Source organism: Solanum verrucosum, unplaced genomic scaffold (genome assembly GCF_900185275.1).
Source record: "Solanum verrucosum unplaced genomic scaffold, falcon-dt-bn FXZP01000181.1, whole genome shotgun sequence".
Classification (NCBI taxonomy): domain Eukaryota; kingdom Viridiplantae; phylum Streptophyta; class Magnoliopsida; order Solanales; family Solanaceae; genus Solanum; species Solanum verrucosum.
Window position 1 is genome coordinate 1,097,153 of NW_026020407.1, and position 19,063 is coordinate 1,116,215.

At 34.7% G+C, this 19,063-nt stretch overlaps 1 protein-coding gene across 2 annotated transcripts in view; it reads left to right on the forward strand.

Annotated features, from left to right (window-relative positions):
• LOC125840524 (uncharacterized) overlaps nt 1-19,063 on the forward strand; it is a 246,636-nt gene that overhangs the window by 29,477 nt on the left and 198,096 nt on the right. Inside the window, exon 1 of one of the 2 annotated variants that reach the window (XM_049519497.1) lies at nt 4,274-4,283. The exons of the other annotated variant lie outside the window; for it this stretch is intronic. The gene's annotated coding sequence lies outside the window, so the exon portion shown is untranslated. Of the gene's footprint in view, nt 1-4,273; nt 4,284-19,063 lie in introns of those variants that run through there. 2 annotated transcript variants of the gene reach the window in all.

Consider the following 19,063-nt stretch of genomic DNA (forward strand, 5'->3'; position numbering starts at 1 on the left):
TTGTTTATCTTTCACACTGGATATTTTTGTCTCATTCTCATTTTATGTTATTATTTTATTGCATTTTTATTTTAAACTTTCTCTTTTTAACATTTATTGAATTTTAATTAACCATTGACATGGGCCATTTTTTATTTTAAAAAATACTTTATATTTATATAAAATTAAAGGAGAATATCACATTATTCATTTTATTGATTCATAATGTCACTCCCCGAGCCTACACCCTGGGCAGGACTGGCACTCAAGAACCATTGCTGGCCTCGAGCGAACCTTTGGTCTGACTTACTTACTCACCGGAAGACTTAAACATCACAAATACCTCAAATAAGGAGCTTATGAAATAACTTAGAATGTCTTTAAAGAAAACACTCAAACTACCCAAAATGGCTACTAAAGTCTCATAGCAAAACATCTTAAATACAAAGCTAAATGACTCATAACTAACTGTCTGACTATCTATGAAGCCTCTACAATAAAGAGGGATGTCGGGACAAAGACCCCCGATCATCCTAACAACTAGAGAACTAAAACAAATGATAAAAAAGAGTCCTCCGGATAACAAAGAGGCTCACCAACTGACTTTGAGTGCTCAACTGGATCAACGAGGCACTTGATGATGATCATGGTTATCTGTGTCTGCACCATAACAACGATGCAGTTTAAATGGCGTCAGTACATTGAATGTATGAATATGCAAGGGGAATACTAAAACATAACTTAAGCTTGAAAAGAATCTGAAAGGAACACTTACCTTGGCTTTACTCAACTCATGAATAACTTAACTTAATATAAAGCAACAATACACACGCAATAGATGGAAAGTTTTTAAAACAGTAGGAAGTGACTCAGTTTGTTAAAGAAATGCAATAACAACTCAACTTACTCATATAATAAAGTAATATAATACTGTGGGAGTTTCTCTAACCGACAACCACCACTATGAGCCTAAGTGGTGATACAACGTTTTACCCACACTGCCATAATTGTCGTTTACTTTGTCGTCATATAGAACGCCTTAACTAAGTGGATCCACTAGTCTATGCTAAAAAGCACTCAGGACTCATCCAAAAAGTATGATACTTTCTACCCATGATGGCTACATGGTATATGGAGACTTGAGTTATTATGATCTCAAGTCCCCATATCGGTGCTCAATACTAATCCCAAAATGTACTTAGCTCATATATTTTTAAAACAAAACTCTTTCTTTGATTTTAGATAATTACTCAAAACTTAGCTTAAAAGCTCTCTTGGAAATCGGTGTTTCCTTTCTTACTCAAATGTGAAAACATTTCAACTCTTGGGAATACTTATTTCCCGTATAATATTTGAAGAAATGAACTTTTACTCTTATGCTTTAGTCAAATCAAAGCTTAAGTCTTAAAACAAAGTTAAAACGTTTGTAAAAAAACTTTTGGAAAACTCTAAGAACTTCTCTTGACATAACTCTTATCCTCTTGACTTGACTCTTAACTTTCCTTGAATATGAATTATGGATTCAAGGTTATGATTCAAGTTTACAGATGATTTCTAGGTGTTTAGAAGTCATTTAGAGTAGTTAGAAGCAATAGGAAGTGTTAGTACACTTTAGAAGGACTTAAACGGCTAAATGATGAAAAACGGGTTAGGGGGACGGCCCTGGCGCATTGCTGGCGCACCGCACCTGCCTCCAAAGTTCAGAGACTCGTTTTGGGTGCACTGCTGGTGCATCGGCCCAGCCTCTCTGGCGCAGATGGGGCGCGCCACGCCAAGCCCTCCCCAGGTGAGTTCCTGACGAAATTTCTTCTCATTTTCTGACCTTAATTCGATTAAACTCAATTCCTTTTCTCAATATCTTCTTAGATTCAGATACCCAAAACATGTACACAAGAATCTAACTCGAAACAAAGCTTAAAATCGATTAGACGTCTCAAGAAAACTCATCAATCCCATATAAGTTCAAGAATGAAAGTAATTCAAGAGCACAACTCAAGAACATCAAATCCTCAATCTTTTAGGACGAAAATTACACTGAATTAAACATGTTTGGCGCGTGGGTGAACAAACCCAGCGCTATGTGAACTCACATACCTCGTAGGGATCACCCCTTGATGAAATCCACACGCAATTCTCCAAAAATTCGACGAATCTTGAACTTTCTTCTCCTTTCTCTTTTCTCCAAGCCTTAGCGTGAATTTCTAATTCTCTAAACTGATATAATTCTGATTAGACCCCAAATAAACTCCTAAAAATGAATTAAAATAATTGGGTAAGGAAAAGACTAAATTACCTTTCCAAAATCCGGTTTAGACTTTCCTTATTTGAACAACCCAACTTCAAATGGGCATATCTCACTCATACGAACTCGGAATCGCGCAAACTCGGCGGCGTTGGAAAGATATTTCCTACAGTATCTATAAGGAAACCTAAATCAGCTTGAGCTAGGATTTATGGTAATTTGAATTTGACCCAATACTCAAACTTAACATAACTTAACAAATTTCTTGGTTTTCATTCTCTCCAAAAATGAATATTTCCAATTCTAACTCTTTTTAGTTCTTTCAAAAGGCGAGGTGTTACACATAAAAACACATTTTTCATGAGAAGTCAAAAGATAATAGAGTACTATGTATAGTATGCCAAAATCCCATGTAATGTAGTATGTGTTAATTTGCTATTTTAGCTTCAAATGAAAGACGAAACAACTTCCCTCAATCCACAAGGTTCCTTCATGTCTTTTATTTTTCCGATCAAACAACCAAACAAAAATTCAGCTAATAAAATTTGTTAGTGGCAAAAAGTAAGGTCTCTCGGGGTCTTATACGTCATGTCACGTCTAGAGTGTTCTTTGTGTCATTACACATTGTTAGGCCACATTGTGTATGATATAGAATGGTAAACATGTAGGTTAGACATATGAGCATGAGTTATAAATATTATTGGAAGTAGTAGTGAGCACTGATATGGGGATGAGTTCAAACAACTCAAAATCCTCATAAACCATGTATGCTACTATGGGTAAAGGATCATAAATTTTTAGATTATTCCTTATTGCTTTGAAGCATAGCTTAGTTGATCCACTTAGTTGAGAATGTCCCATACTTCGGCAAGGTATATGAAAATTCTGGCAGTGTGGTTGAGATGATGTATCATCAGTTGCTCGTAGTGATGATTGTCAGTTAAAGAATCTCCCAAATAAGAATAAAGAGTTTATTATTGTATTTTTTATGCATTGAGTTGCTATTAACTGTTTTAAAAACTTGATACATCTTACATCTTTTATTGTTGCATCTATACAGGGTTGAGGTGAGTATTCTTGAGTTGAGTTAAGTTATCATAAACAAAAGTTTTGAGGAGACTTTTCCCTATCTTCCTTTGTGATGTTTTGAGACTTGAAGTAAATCGTTTATGTTTAATTATAAATTTTCAAACTTCTATTGAGTCCTTGTAAGTTACTGCAGTAATTGAGTTCCTATATTCTTCAGTAAGTTGTAACATCTAGCAAAATTGAAAGAACTAGAAAGAGATAGAATTAGAAAGAGTTATTTTTGGAAATAATAAAAATCTGGAAAATTAGTTAAGTTAAGTTTGAGTTTTTGGTCAACTTCAAACGACCATAACTCCTAGCTAAGGATGACTTAGGTGTGTTTCCAGATATCATAGGAAAGATCTTGGAATAATCTTTTCAACGCCGCTAAGTTTGCGCGATTCCGAGTTCGTATGAGTGAGTAATGCCCATTGGAAGTTGGATTGTTCAAATAAGGAAAGTCCAATCCAGATTTTACAAGGGCATTATGGTATTTTTACCATCCAATTAATTAATTTCATTTTTGGCAATTAAGTTGGGGTCTAAACTGACTTGGTTCAGGTTAGACAATTGGAAATTTACGCTAGCGTTTTTGGAGAAATAACCCAAGAGGAGAAAAGAGGAGAAAGAGCAAAGTTCGTTGTTCTTGAAGGTTTAACTTGTGGATTTCGACAAGGGTTGATTCCTAAAGAGGTATGTGAGATTTTCATAGCATTGGGTTCGTTCACCCATGCGCCAAACATGTTTATTTCAGCGAAATTCATTCTAGAAAGTTGAAAGTTGAAAGTTCATAAATCTTGAATGGTGTTCTTGAAATTGACCTTCCTTCTTGAGTTGAGTTGAGATTAAGGAGTTCCTTGAGGTTATAATGTTGTTTCCTTGACTTGTTTGAGTTAGGATCTTGTGTACATAAACTGGGTATTTGAATCTAAAGAGGGATTGATAAAAAGAATCTGAATTAGGTGAATTGGGGTTAGAAAACGAGGAAGAAAAATCGGACAAGGAACAGGTACCAGGTCCGCGACGTGAACCTGTTCCTTCTGTGTGAAAAGTTTCTCTCCGCGTTGCGGAGAGATCGCGGACTCCTCTGTTTCAAAAATAAATTTCACGATCAAATATTTGAGTGCATCTCCGCATTGCGGACTTGCTTCCAGACAATGATTTCTTGATCTTTTCTCATGATTAACTATCTAAAAACACTCAAAAACATCATGAAATCTTTTCTATCACAAATCACAATCCTTGAATCCATAATTCAATTCAACAAAAGTTAAGAGTCAAGTCAAGAAAAGTTAAGAGCCAAGTCAAGAGAAGTTCATAGAGTCTTCCAAAAGTCTTTTATAAATGTTTTAACTTTGTTTTAAGACTTGAGTTTTGAGTTGACTAAAGAGTAAAGTTTGAAGTTCATTTCTTCAAAAGTGTATATCGGGACTATGTATTCCCAAAGAGTAAAATGTTTTCACATTTAAAGAAGAAAGGAAACCTTGATCCAAAAGAGCCTTTGAGCTAGTTTTCAGTTAAAGAGTAAATGTTTTCACATTTGAGCAAGAAAGGGAACATCGATACCAAGAGAGATTTTAAGCTAAGTTTTGAGTAATTATCTCAAACCAAAGAAAGAAGTTATGTTTATAAACATATGAGCAAAGTATTTTGGGAGTAGTATAGAGCAGCGATATGGGGACGAGTTTGAGTTCAGATAACTCACCTCTCCATAAACTGTGTAGACATCATGGGTAGTAAAGGATCATACTTTTTAGAGGAATACTTAAGTGCTCTTTAGCATAGACTAGTGGATCCACTTAGTTAAGCGTTCTATATGATGGCAAAGCATATGACAGTTCTGGCAGCGTGGGCAAGACGTTGTATCACCACTTAGGCTCATAGTGGTGGTTGTCGGTTAGAGAAAATCACAGAGAAATTATATTACTTTATTATATGAGTAAAGTTGAGTTGTCATTGCATTTCTTTAACGAACTGAGTTGCTTTCTACTATTTTAAAAATATTTCTTATATATTGCATGTGTTTTATTGCTTTATATTGAATTAAGTTATTCATTAGTTGAGTAAAGCCAAGGTAAGTGTTTATTTCATATTCTTTTCAAGCCTATGTTATGTTTAGCATTCTAACTTTCATACTCGTACATTCAATATTCTGATGTCAGTTGGCCTGCAACGTTTTATTATGCAAACGCAGGTAACCAAAGTCAGCATCCAGCGCATCGTTGATCCAGTTGAGCACTCAGAGTCAGTTGGTGAGCCTCCTAGCTTTCCGGAGGATCCTTTTTATTGCTTTCAGTATTGTAGTTCATTAGGATGTCGTGGGTATTGTCCTGACGTCCATCTCAGTTGTTTAGAGGCTTCATAGACAGAGTTAGTTGATGTTAGTTCATGAATCTTTACTTTCCCTTTTTATCTAAGTTGAGAATTGAGTTACCACTTTGGCAGTGAATGTTATTTGTTACATTCTTAGTTATTTATTGAGCAACTCAGTTATTCTTTAAAATTATATTTATCTTGAGTAAGGTCTTCCGCTAAGTAAGTAAGTTAGGCCTAGGGTTCGCTTGGGGCCAACAATGGTTCTCGAATGCCAGTCCCGCCTAAGGTGTAGGCTCGGGGCATGACATAAGTCTTCCACAGATTAATGAGTCAGCCCAAGGGTTAGCTTGGGGACCAACATTGGTTCTCCCGTGTCGGCCACGTCTAGGGTGTAGACTCGGGGAGTGACAATATGAATCTGAATACAATTCAAAATTTACTCCCAAATTAAAAACAATCACATACCATTAAAATGCACACCAACAAATACAAAGGAATGTAAAAAATAGGTCAAGATGCACACTAGCTATGACATTATCATCTTGAAGTTACTTCTAAAGAATCAAGACTATACAAATTAAAAGAAATATATAATAGAAGATGAGCACATAAAGTGAATTAACATGGGAAATAAACAATGCAACCAAATAAAAATGCATTCAACTGAATTCTATAATGGAAAAAAAATTATATATACAATGCAGAACAAGAAATAATTAAGTTTCCTGTTATTTTTGTTCTTCTAAAAATAAAAATGGAAATTAAATTGTTGCTTCTAATAACTGCAATCAATACTTGATGTGCCATATAGTTTCATTTTCTCGTTGATAAAGCAAGGGTGAGTTCAAGATTGAGCTCCTCATTTTCTAGGTTATCCTCATTTGATTTTGGAAAATTGAATTTGGCTTTAAGGTCGCGATACATCCTTGTCGCCTTAACATAATTTGTTGCATCTTCTTCTGTTCTGTCAATGGTCCCAAGCCAGACACGTACTATCTGATTTGCAATATTAACTTTGTACTTACCCCATGGCATTTTCCTAACACCCCTATATCGAATCTCAGTTGTAGTTACAACTATTGTCACTATAGCTACAATGCCATTTTCTAGGCTATCCTCATTTTACATCGGGAAATTAAGTTTGGCTTTAGCACCGTAACACATTCTCGTAGCTTTATCATAAGCCCTTGCGGATTCTTCTTGTGTATCAAAGTTCCCAAGCCAGACACAAGCATTGTGGTTTGTAAATTTAGCTTTGTACTTCCCCCGTGACCTCTTCCTCACACCCCTATATGGAACCTCATTTGGGGTGACAGTAGCTGTCTCTACTACTTCAATGCAAGTTCCTCTCTCTGTCATCTAAAAATATAGAAGAAATTTAATATGAAAATATGGAAGGAATATTTTATATACAAAGAAGACTCAGTGAGTGAAAGAGGATGATGAAGACTGATTTATATAGTCGTTTCTCAGGAGATACATTTGGTCTAGTAATTAATTTACATGAATTTTGAGTTTGTTTAGTAAAATACATTGAAGATATAAGTTGCTTGAAAATGAAAAAAAAAATTGACTCTTCTAAAAAAAATAGTAGAAATAATAAATCTCATTCCTAGTTTATTATTCGTTAGGCTACCTGTAATTTTTAAAATTTACATTTTTTCCAAAACAAACAGAAAAGATCATTCCTTGAACTAAATACATTTTTAGTTAAGCAATATTTTTATATTTTATTCTGATATGTGTGAATGATATATTCATATTTTATTTTATTTTATTTCTTAATACATGATTGACATTATAATATTGCATGTTTTATTAAGTATTCTTTTCTATTTTTCCAACAGACCACACCCCACCCACCCTCGTCAAATAAAAGAAAAAATATATATAATTTTTTCCTTCTTGTTTTTAAAATGCTTACTCTAGCCAATAAAATAAGGAGATCCAAAATAAAGTTTTAAAGATTTTTTTTGTTGAAACACTAATCCATTTACAAATATTGAGTTCCATTTGCTTTTTCTATTTGATAGGTTAAAACTTAGTAAGGTTTTATACAAAAAAAAATAAAGGTTTTGTCAAATTACTAGTAATATTTTTTTACTAATAGAATATCTTGACTATGCACAAGTAGACTATGGTGTCACCTTCTTTCTTACTTATTTGTTTCAGTTGCAAAATGATTCTTATAATTAATAGGAAAGTTGCAAACTAAGATTGTTGAATTTTCAAAGGCCAGACATCAAGAAGGAGAAATATAAGTTCATGAAGAAGATCTCATTGCAGACATTTATTTCATTGCATACTTCATTGTGAGTACTATAGTTTTTTTAGTTTTTTTTTTTTTTGTGGTTAAAAGAGGTGATACTATAGTTATATAGTCTCGAAGTTAATATATCAAAAGGTCACTCGACTTAAAAACTTATCTAACAAAGTCGTCAAACTTTGTTTTATATAGATAAAATTATTCAACTTAGGCTTTTTAATAAATAAAATCACTCATCTAAATTTACGTTAAACGAAAATCTAACCTAATAATTAAAATATCTTTTATGCCATATATAACTATAGACCCCATAAATAAATAAAATTTTAAGAAAATTAAAATATCTTTTACGAAAAAACTATATCAGTATTATAAATATTATATATATATATATATATATATATATCATAATAGGTGATTTTCTGAATTAAAAAAAACGGACCAATTGTTGTAGATTGGTGATTAATCAGGGGAATTATTGATATTATCAGTTGAAATTGTTGCAAATTTTCAGTTTTTAATTGCGTTAGTTTCACCAATAACGTGAACAGGGTCGAAAAACTCTTCCTTTAAAATATAAAACAATTTTCATCTGTTAATTTCTTACCATATGAATTAAAATATATAATATTTTTTGTCGTTAAAACTCCTTAATAAGTTTTTTATATTATTTTTATTTATTTGTGAAATTTATAATCATATGTCATAAAACAAATATTTTATGTCATATTAGATTTTTTAATGTAAAATTTAGTTTAGTGATTTTATTGATACAATAGCCAAAGTTAAGTGATTTTATTGAAACAAAACAAAGCTCAATGACTTTGCTAGATAAATTTCCAAAATTGAGTGATCTTATGAGATATTTATTTCGTTATTTTCGTGGTGACTTTAATAGTTGTTTGTCTAGTTAACTATATGACTATTCCAATATCAATCTACTATTAATTCGTTTGGAAGATCTAAAATTCAATAGGCATAAATAAGAGTTTGCTACTTTAAGATCAAACTGAAAGACAAATTACAATCTCGAAAAGTGGGACCATAAAAATTCACCGAATCATAATTCTAGGTAGAAAAACAAAACACTGAAAAATGATGCATCGAAGAAGACATAATTAAGTTTCTATATTATTAGCATTTTCGAGGTTATCCTCATTTGTCGGCGGGAAATTAAGTTTGGCTTTAGGGCCGTGATACATCCTTGTCGTCGTATCAAAGGCCCTTGCAACTTCTTCCGTTGTTTTGAAAGTACCAAGCCATACTTGTACCTTCTCGATGGGGTTTGTAATCTCAGCTCCATATGTCCCCCATGGCCTCTTTCTCACACCTTTATACCGCACCTCATTTGGTGGTACAACCACCGCCGTCGCCGTCACATCGTCATTTTTTTTCTTTGCCATTTGAAAAAACTAAAAGAATGTTTTGTATATAGAGAAGACTCTATGAGTTAAAAGACAAGGGAGAGAGTGGTTTATATAGCCATTTCTCAAAGATACATTTAATTTGGTCAACTAATTATTAATTATATTTTGAAAAATAAGTGTTGAATTGTTGACTAAGATTATATGAATTTTGACAAGGGAAATTCTCTTAATGTCCACTATGTTTGGATATCAAAAATTAATATTTTCATTAATCATAAGTTCATACCCAATTAAAAAATACTCAAAGGTAAGTAAATTGCTAAAAAGGAAATTTATTAATTTAGTTACAACATCATCTTTAGTCAAACAATATTTTTTTAAAAATAAGTAGGGCGACATGTGGTGTAACCGTGTACCTTTGGGTCCTGCTTTAAATCAAAGTTCTATTATTTTTATTTTTCTCAAATTCTTGTTTAGATTATTAACAGATGACATAAATTAAATTTAATGGCTAAGATTTAATTGATTAAAATGAATCCTAAATTATAATTTATATAACATTATATGTAAGGAAAAAATAATCTCTCTTCCTTCTTTTTGTTTATATTTCACACAGGATATTTTTGTTTCATTCTCATTTTATGTTATTATTTTATTGCATTTTTATTTTAAAGTTTCCCTTTTTAACATTTATTGAATTTTAAATACCCATGGACATGGCCATTATATATTAAAAAACATGCTTCATATTGATATAAATTAAAGAAGAATATCACATTATTCGTTTTATTGATTCATAATATCACGCCCCGAGCCTACACCCTGGGTAGGACTGGCACTCGAGAACCATTGCTGGCCCCAAGCGAACCCTTGGTCTGGCTTACTTACTCAGCAGAAGATTTAAACATCAAAAATACCTTAAATAAGGAACTTATGAAATAATTTAGAATGTCTTGAAAGAAAACATTCAAACTAGCCAAAATGGCTACACAAGTCTCATAGCAAAACATCTGAAATACAAAGCTAAAGGACTCATAACTAACTGTCTGACTGTCTATGACCCCTCAAAAGCAAAGAGGGATGTCAGTACAAACCCCCGGATCATCCTAACAACTAGAGGACTAAAATAAATCATAAAAATGAGTCCTCCGGATAGCAAGGAGGCTCACCAACCGACTCTGAGTGCTCAACTGAATAAACGAGGCGCTGGATGATGATCCTGGTCATAACAATGATGCAGGCCAAATGGCGTCAGTACATTGAATGTACGAGTATGCGAGGGGAATACTAAAACATAATGTAAGCTTGAAAAGAATCTGAAAGGAACAATTACTTTGGCTTTGCTCAACTCATGAATAACCTAACTCAATATAAAGCAACAATAAACATGCAATATACAGAAAGATTTTAAAACAATAAGAAGCGACACAATTTGTCAAAGAAATGCATTAACAACTCAACTTACTCATATAATAAAGTAATATAACACTGTGGGAGTTTCTCTAACCGACAACCACCACTATGAGCCTAAGTGGTGATACAACGTCTTCCCAATGCTGCCAGAACTGTCCTATACTTTTTTGTCATATATAACTCCTTAACTAATTGGATCCACTATTCTATGCTAAAAATCACTAAGTACTCATCTAAAAAGTATGATCATATCTACCCATGATGGCTACACGGTTTATGGAGACTTTTGTTATTATAAACTCGCGTCCCCATATCGGTGCTCAATACTAATCCCAAAATGTACTTAGCTCATATGTTTTTAAAACAAAACTCTTTCTTTGGTTTGAGATAATTACTCAAAACTTAGCTTAAAAGTTCTCTTGGAAATCGGTGTTTCCTTTCTTACTCAAATGTGAAAACATTTCAACTCTTGGGGAATACTTAGTTCCCGTATAATCTTTGAAGAAATGAACTTTTACTCTTATTCTTTAGTCAACTCAAATCTTAAGTCTTAAAACAATGTTAAAAAGTTTGTAAAAGACTTTTGGAGAACTCTAAGAATTCAACGAATCTTGAACTTTCTTCTCCTTTCTCCTCTTTTCTCTTTTCTCCAAGCCTTAGAGTGAACTTCCAATTTTCTAAACTGATATAATTCTGATTAGACCCCAAATAAACTCCTAAAAATGAATTAAAATAATTGGGTAAGGAAAAGACTAGATTACCATTCCATAATCTGGTTTAGACTTTCCTTTTTTGAACAGCCCAACTTCAAATGGGCATATCTCACTCATACAAACTCGAAATCACACAAACTCAAGGCGCTAGAAAGATAATTCCAATATATTTCCTACGGTATCTGGAAGAACACCTAACTCATCTTGATCTAGACGTTATGGTCATTTGAAGTTGACCAAAAACTCAAACTTAACAAATTTCCAGATTTTCATTCTTTTCTAAAATGACTATTTCCAATTCTAACTCTGTTTAGTTCTTTCAAAAGGCGAGGTGTTACAATATCTCCCCCTTGGAAACATTCGTCCTCGAATGAGATTACTCTTACTAGGCTAAGGGTGTAACATCAATCATTCAGTTCAAACTCCCATCAAGCAAATCTAACACATCAAGTATATAAATTATGGAGTACTAAGAAGAGAATTAGTACCTTAATCTGGAATTTCTCCAGGTTCAAAGAGATGTGGATATCTCTTCTTCATATCTTCCTCAGCTTCCAAAGTAGCTTCCTCAACAAATTGGTTCCTCCAAAGAACTTTGGCTGATGCTACCTCTTTTGTTCTGAACTTGCGAACTTGGCGATCTAGAATTTGAACATGAATCTCCTCATAAGATAAGTTATCCTCGATCCCAATATCTTCAGTTGGTATAATCAACGAAGGATCGTCCATGCACTTCTTCAACATGGAGATATGAAATACCGGATGAACCGCGGCTAACTCTTGTGGTAGCTCCAACTCATAAGCTACATTACCAACTCTTTTAGATATTCTGTAAGGGTCAATATATCGGGGACTAACCTTCCCCTTCTTACCAAATCTCATAACACCCTTCATGGGTTAAACTTTCAAGTATACCCAATAATCTACTTTAAACTCTAACTCCCTTCTCCTAACATCTGTGTAGGATTTCTGACGACTCTGCGTCGTTTTCAACCTCTCTTGAATGACTTTCACCTTCTCCATAACTTGATGAACTAAGTCTGGTCCTATCAACTCAGTATCACCAACTTCAAACCACCCAATAGGAAATCTGCATCTTCTTCCATAAAGAGCCTCATAAGGAGCCATTTGGATGCTAGAGTGGTAACTATTGTTGTAAGCAAATTTAATAAGAGGTAGGTGATCATCCCAATTACCTTTGAAATCAATCACACAAGCCCTTAACATATCCTCTAAGGTCTGAATAGTGCGCTTTGCTTGCCCATCTGTCTGAGGATTAAAGGTAGTACTTAAGTTCACCTAAGAACCCAAGCCTTTTTGGAATGATTTCCAAAACTGTGCAGTAAATTGCGCACCTCTGTCTGAAATAATGGAGACCGGAAACCCATGAAGTCTTACCACCTCTTGAATATACAACTTATCATAATCTTCTGTTGAATGGGTAGTCTTTACCGGCAAAACGTGGGCTGATTTGGTCATTCTATCAACAATCACCCAAATTGAATCATGCTATCTGTGAGACCTTAGTAAACCAGTGATGAAGTCCATATTGATCATCTCCCACTTCCATTTCGGAAGTTCTATATTTTGAGCCAAACCATCGGGAATTTGATTCTCTACTTTAACTTGTTGACAATTCGGACACTTAGCAACAAACTATGCAATGCCCTTCTTCATACTACTCCACCAATAGACTTCTCTCAAATCGCGATACATATTTGTGGAACCTGGATGGATAGAATATCTAGAGCAATGAGCTTCCTCCATAATCATCTCTTGGACTTCATTCACCCTTGGTACACACAATCTACATTGATACCTCAATACACCATCTCCCCCTTGTTCAGAAGCCATTACTATTGCTTATGAACATTTGCCTTCAATTAAAGCAAAATAAGATCTTGGTCTTGCTTCTCTTTAACTTCAGATACTAATGATGATTCTGCCCCATTCATCACCACTACTTCTCTTTCTGTGGAATCCATTAGTCGAACTCCCAATCGTGTAAGTCTATGCACATCTCTCGCTAGCTATTTCTTATCTTCCTAAAAATGGGGGTACTACCCATAGACAACCTGCTCAAGGCATCAACTACAATATTAGCCTTACCTAGGTGGTAAAGAATACTCATGTCATAATCCTTGAGTAATTATAACCACCTTCTTTGTCTGAGATTAAGCTCTTTCTGAGTAAACACATACTAAAGGCTCTTGTGATCGGTGAACACATCTACATGAACACCATAAAGATAATGGCGCCATATTTTGAAAGAAAATACTACGGCAGCCTACTCTAGATCATGGGTTGGGTAGTTCTTCTCATGAACTTTCAACTGTCAAGAGGCATAAACAATAACCTTTCCATTCTACATTAACACACAACCCAAACCCACTCTAGACGCATCACAATATACGACAAAACCTTGAGTACCTTCTGGTAAGGTCAATACTTGGGCAGTAGTTAACCTCTTTTTCAATTCCTGAAAGATTTTCTCACAAGCTTCATACTATTGAAATTTCACTGTTTTCTGAGTTAACTTGGTCAAAGGGGATGAAATAGATGGGAACCCCTATACGAACCTTCTATAATAGCCAGCCAACCATAAGAAACTTCTAATATCAGTTGGAGATGTGGGTCTAGGCCAATTCTGCACTGTCTCCATAATCTAAGTATCAACTTTAATTCCTTCTCCAGACACAATTTGGCCTAAGAATGCCACAGATTCGAGCCAAAACTCACATTTTGAGAACTTAGCACATAACTCTCTATCCTTTAAGAGTCTGGAGAACTATTTTGAGATGGCTAGCATGATCTTCCTCATTCCTTGAATAGATTAGTATGTCATCAATGAACACGATAACAAACATATCTAAATAAGGCTTGAATACACTATTCATAAGGTCCATGAATGTTGCAGGTGCATTGGTCAAACGAAAGGACATAACAAAGAACTCATAATGACCATAACGAGTTCTGAATGTTGTCTTTGGAATATCACATTCCCTTACTCTTAATTGATGGTTGCCTGATCTGAGGTTTATCATAAAGAAACAAGTAGTACCCTGAAGCTGATCGAAAATATCCTCAATTCTCGAAGGAGGATACTTATTATTGATGGTAACCTTGTTCAACTGACGCTAATCTATACAAATCCTAAGGGAACCATCCTTCTTCCTCACAAATAAGATTGGAGCGCCCCAAGATGAGACAGTTAGTCAAATGAAGCCTTTTTCTAGGAGATATTTCAACTGCTCTTTTAGCTCTTTCAACTCTCCTAGTGCCATTCTTAATGGAGGGATAGATATGGGACGAGTGTTTGGAAGAATGTCTATACCGAAGTTTATTTCTCTCTTAGGAGGGACTACAGAAAGATCATCTAGAAAGACTTCCAGAAACTCTTTTACTATTGATATTAACTGAATAGGAGGTATCTCAGCACTAGATTCATTATCTCGGACTAAGCGATAGACACACCCCTTGGAAACTAACTTTCTTGCCTTAAGGTACGAAATAAAATGACCCTTAGGCACTGCTGAACTACTTTTCCACTCTAAGACTAGCTCATTTGGAAACTGAAACTTGAAACGACATCAGAATCTACCCTGTGTACCTCAACTAAATCAGCCATGGTACTCTTGTGATTAATGGAAATGACACAATCACGATATACTCGCTCAACTAGAATAGACTCCCCTAACAGGTGTAGAAACACAAAAGGTTTCACAAAGTTTCTCATGAAGAACATCAAAATTATTTGCTACATAAGGGGTTACAAAAGATAAACTTGCTCTTGAGTATAGCAAAGCTTAAACATCAAGAGTAAAAACTTTGATCATACTAGTGACAACATCTGGAGAGTTCTCTTGATCTTGACGACTAGTGATCGCATAAAGGCAGTTTGCCCCTCCGTCAGTAATGGAAGTAGCTCCTCTAGGTGCAGCCCTGTCTGGTGGAGCAACTGATGAAGATTAGGCTTTATTGCCCTAATTCCCATTTTCATGTCGGTTCTTAGGGCACTCTTTCATGAAGTGACCCTATTGTCCACACTTGAAACAACTTTTGGAGCCATCGCGACACTTAACTGGGTGAGTTCTACCACACTTAGCACATGAAGGATCCCAGTTACCTCCTTGTGCCACACTACCCTAAGATTGTGCAGGTCTAGCTCTGAAGTTCTGTGAATTCTGACCATTATATTCACCTTTGTTTCTAGGTGCAAGTGCACTAGCAGATGATAGACCAGGTCCATTTTGCTTTTGTTAGAAAGAAGACAGGTTCACATTATTTCTCTACAGCCCGGACTCATTCCCTATCTTCTCTTTCTTGTTACTAGACTCCTCTCTATCCTTCAGTTTCTCTTCCTTAACCTGCTGCACATTGACCATGAACCTTGCTATATCAATGTCCCCAATAAGCATGGTTGCCTTTCCATCTTTGCTTGACAGACGGGACAACCCAACAACAAAAACACTCATCCTGCTCCTCATCTCCGCAACTATCTCCGGAGCGTGTGATTTTTATCAATGTATTCATTCTTCAGGTTGATTGATATGAATTCTTGAGAAATTTTTTAGGTTTTGTGCTTCATTCTTTAACAATGGAGTTTTGTTGAGTTCTTAAGGTGAGGGTCTTGCGTTTGAGTGTTGTTCATGATGTGATTTGAGTGGGTTTTCCAAGAATTATGTTGGGTTTATGAATCTACGGGAGTTTGAAAGAAATTAATCGATTCTAGGTGAATTAGGACCAAAAATAGAGAAGAAGAAATTGTCAAAACATTTTCCAAATAGGCTGCCCCCCCCCCCCCCCGCCGTAGCATCAGAGGGATGGCGGGGTGTGCCACTATTGCGCCAGGGCGTTCGGCCCCTTCCACCTCCGTCTTTCAACCCATATGCGTTCGTTTGAATCGTTTCTTTGCCCTCTTCTTATTACTACTTATCTAAGTCTTCATTAATCATTGAGAGATCCTACATGTGCTAATCATAACTCTTGAATTAACATTTCAAATTCAAAGTAAATAGTAAGAGTAAAGTTCGAGAAAGTCCTTTTGAGTCCTTTTGAGAAGTCTTCTTCAATTATTTATAGCTTGTTTCCAGACTTGAGTAAATGAATATGATGAGGAAAGTTGAGTTTCATTATTCAAAATAATTATAAGCAAACTAAGTATTCCTAAGTGTATATATTTTTACATTTAAAATGAGAGGAAACCTTGATTCTAAACGAGTTCATGAAGAGTTTTAAGTTTTGTCTCTTCTAAGAGAACCTATTGAGTAGTTATCCCAAATTGAGAAGGATTTATGTTTTTAAACATATGAGCATGAGTTATATATATTGTTGGAAGTAGTACTGAGCACCGATATGGGGATGAGTTCATACAACTCAAAATTCTCATAAATCATGTATGCTAATATGGGTAAAGGATCATACTTTTTAGATGATCCCTTATTGCTTTTAATCATAGCTTAGTGGATCCACTTAGTTGAGGATGTCCTATACTCCGGCAAGGTATATGACAGATCTGGCATCGTGGGTGAGACTATGCATTATCACGTTGCTCATAGTGATTGTTGTCGGTTAGAGAATCTCCTAAATAAGTGTAAAGAGTCTATTATTGTATTTTTATGTACATTTAGTTGTTATACATAGTTTTAAAAGCTTTATATATCTTGCATCTTTTATTGTTGCATCTATACAGGGTGGAGTTGCGTTGAGTATTCTTGAGCTGAGTTGAGTTGAGTTGAGACGAGGTGAGTATGTCTTCCTTTCTATTAGTTCAAGTTATATGTTATGTTTCAGTGTTCCCCTTACATGTTTGTACATTTATGTACTAACGCCATTTGAGTTGCATCATTTGATGATGTAGATATAGGTATTTAGGATCATCAACTGATGCACTATTGATCTAGTCGCATTCTAGCTAGCTTTGGTGAGCCTCCTTGCTTTTCGGAGGGCATCACATTTAGATTTCAGTTTATTTAGGATGTTGTGGGTCTTGTCCTGACTTCCATCATAGTATTTTAGAGGCTTCATAGACAAAAGTTTTGAGGAGTCTTTTCCCTATCTTCCTTTGTGATGTTTTGAGACTTGAAATAAATCTTTTATGTTTAATTATATACTTTCAGACTTCTATTGACACCTTATCAGTTAATGCAGTAATTGAGTTCCTATATTCTTCAGTAAGTTGTAACATCTCGCAAAATTGAAAGAACTAGAAAGAGCTAGAATTATAAAGAGTGATTTTTGGAAATAATAAAAATCTGGAAAATTGTTTAAGTTAAGTAAAGTTTGAGTTTTTGGTCAACTTCAAACGATGATAACTCCTAGCTCAGGACGAGTTAGGTGTGTTTCCAGATATCATAGGAAAGATCTTGGAATAACCTTTTCAACGTTGCTGAGTTTGCACGATTTCAAGTTTGTATGAGTGAGTTATTCTCATTGGAAGTTGGGTTGTTCAAATAAGGAAAGTCCAATCCGGATTTTAGAAGGGCATTATGGTATTTTCACCATCCAATTAATTAATTTTGTTTTTGGCAATTAAGTTGGGATCTAAACTAAATTGGTTCAGTTTAGACAATTGGAAATTTACACTAGGGTTTTTGGAGAAAGAACTCAAGAGGAGAAAAGAGGAGAAAGAGCAAAGTTCGTTGTTCTTGAAGGTTTAGCTTGTGGATTTCGACAAGGGTTGATTCCTAAAGAGGTATGTGAGACTTTTATAGCGTTGGGTTCGTTCTCCCACGCGCCAAACATGTTTATTTCAACGAAATTCATTCTAGAAAGTTGAAAGTTGAAAGTTGATGAATCTTGAATGGTGTTCTTGAAATTGGCCTTTGTTTCCTTGAGTTGTTCAAGTTAGAATCTTGTGTGCATATACTGGGTATTTGAATCTATAGAGGGATTGATAAAAAGAATCGGAATTAGGTGAATTGGGGTTAGAAAACAAGGAAGAAAATCGGACAAGCAACAGGTACCAGGTCCACGACGCGGACCTGTTCCTTCTGTGTGAAAAGTTTCTCTCCATGTCGCGGAGAGGTCGCGGACTCCTCTGTTTCAAAAATAAATTTCACGATCAAATATTTAAGTGCATCTCTGCATCGCAGACTTGCTTCGAGACAGTGATTTCCTGATCTTTTCTCTTGATTAACTATCTAAAAACACTCATAAACATCATGAAATCTTTTCTATCACATATCACAATCCTTGAATCCATAATTCAATTCAAGGAAAGTTAAGAGTCAAGTCAAGAGAAGTTAAGAGCCAAGTCAAGAGAAGTTCATAGAGTCTTCCAAAAGTCTTTTATAAATGTTTTAACTTTGTTTTAAGACTTGAGTTTTGAGTTGAGTAAAGAGTAAAGTTTGAAGTTCATTTCTTCAAAAGTGTATATCGGGACTATGTATTCTCACAGAGAAAAATGTTTTTACATTTAAAGAAGAAAGGAAACCTTGATTTCCAACAGAGCATTTGAGCTAGTTTTCAGTTAAGAGTAAATGTTTTCACATTTAAAGAAGAAAGGAAACCTTGATTTCCAAAAGAGCCTTTGAGCTAGTTTTCAGTTAAAGAGTAAATGTTTTCACATTTGAGCAAAAAGGGGAACATCGAATCCAAGAGAGCTTTTAAGCTAAGTTTTGAATAATTATCTCAAACCAAAGAAAGAAGTTATGTTTTTAAAAATATGAGCTAAGTATTTTGGGAGTAGTATAGAGCA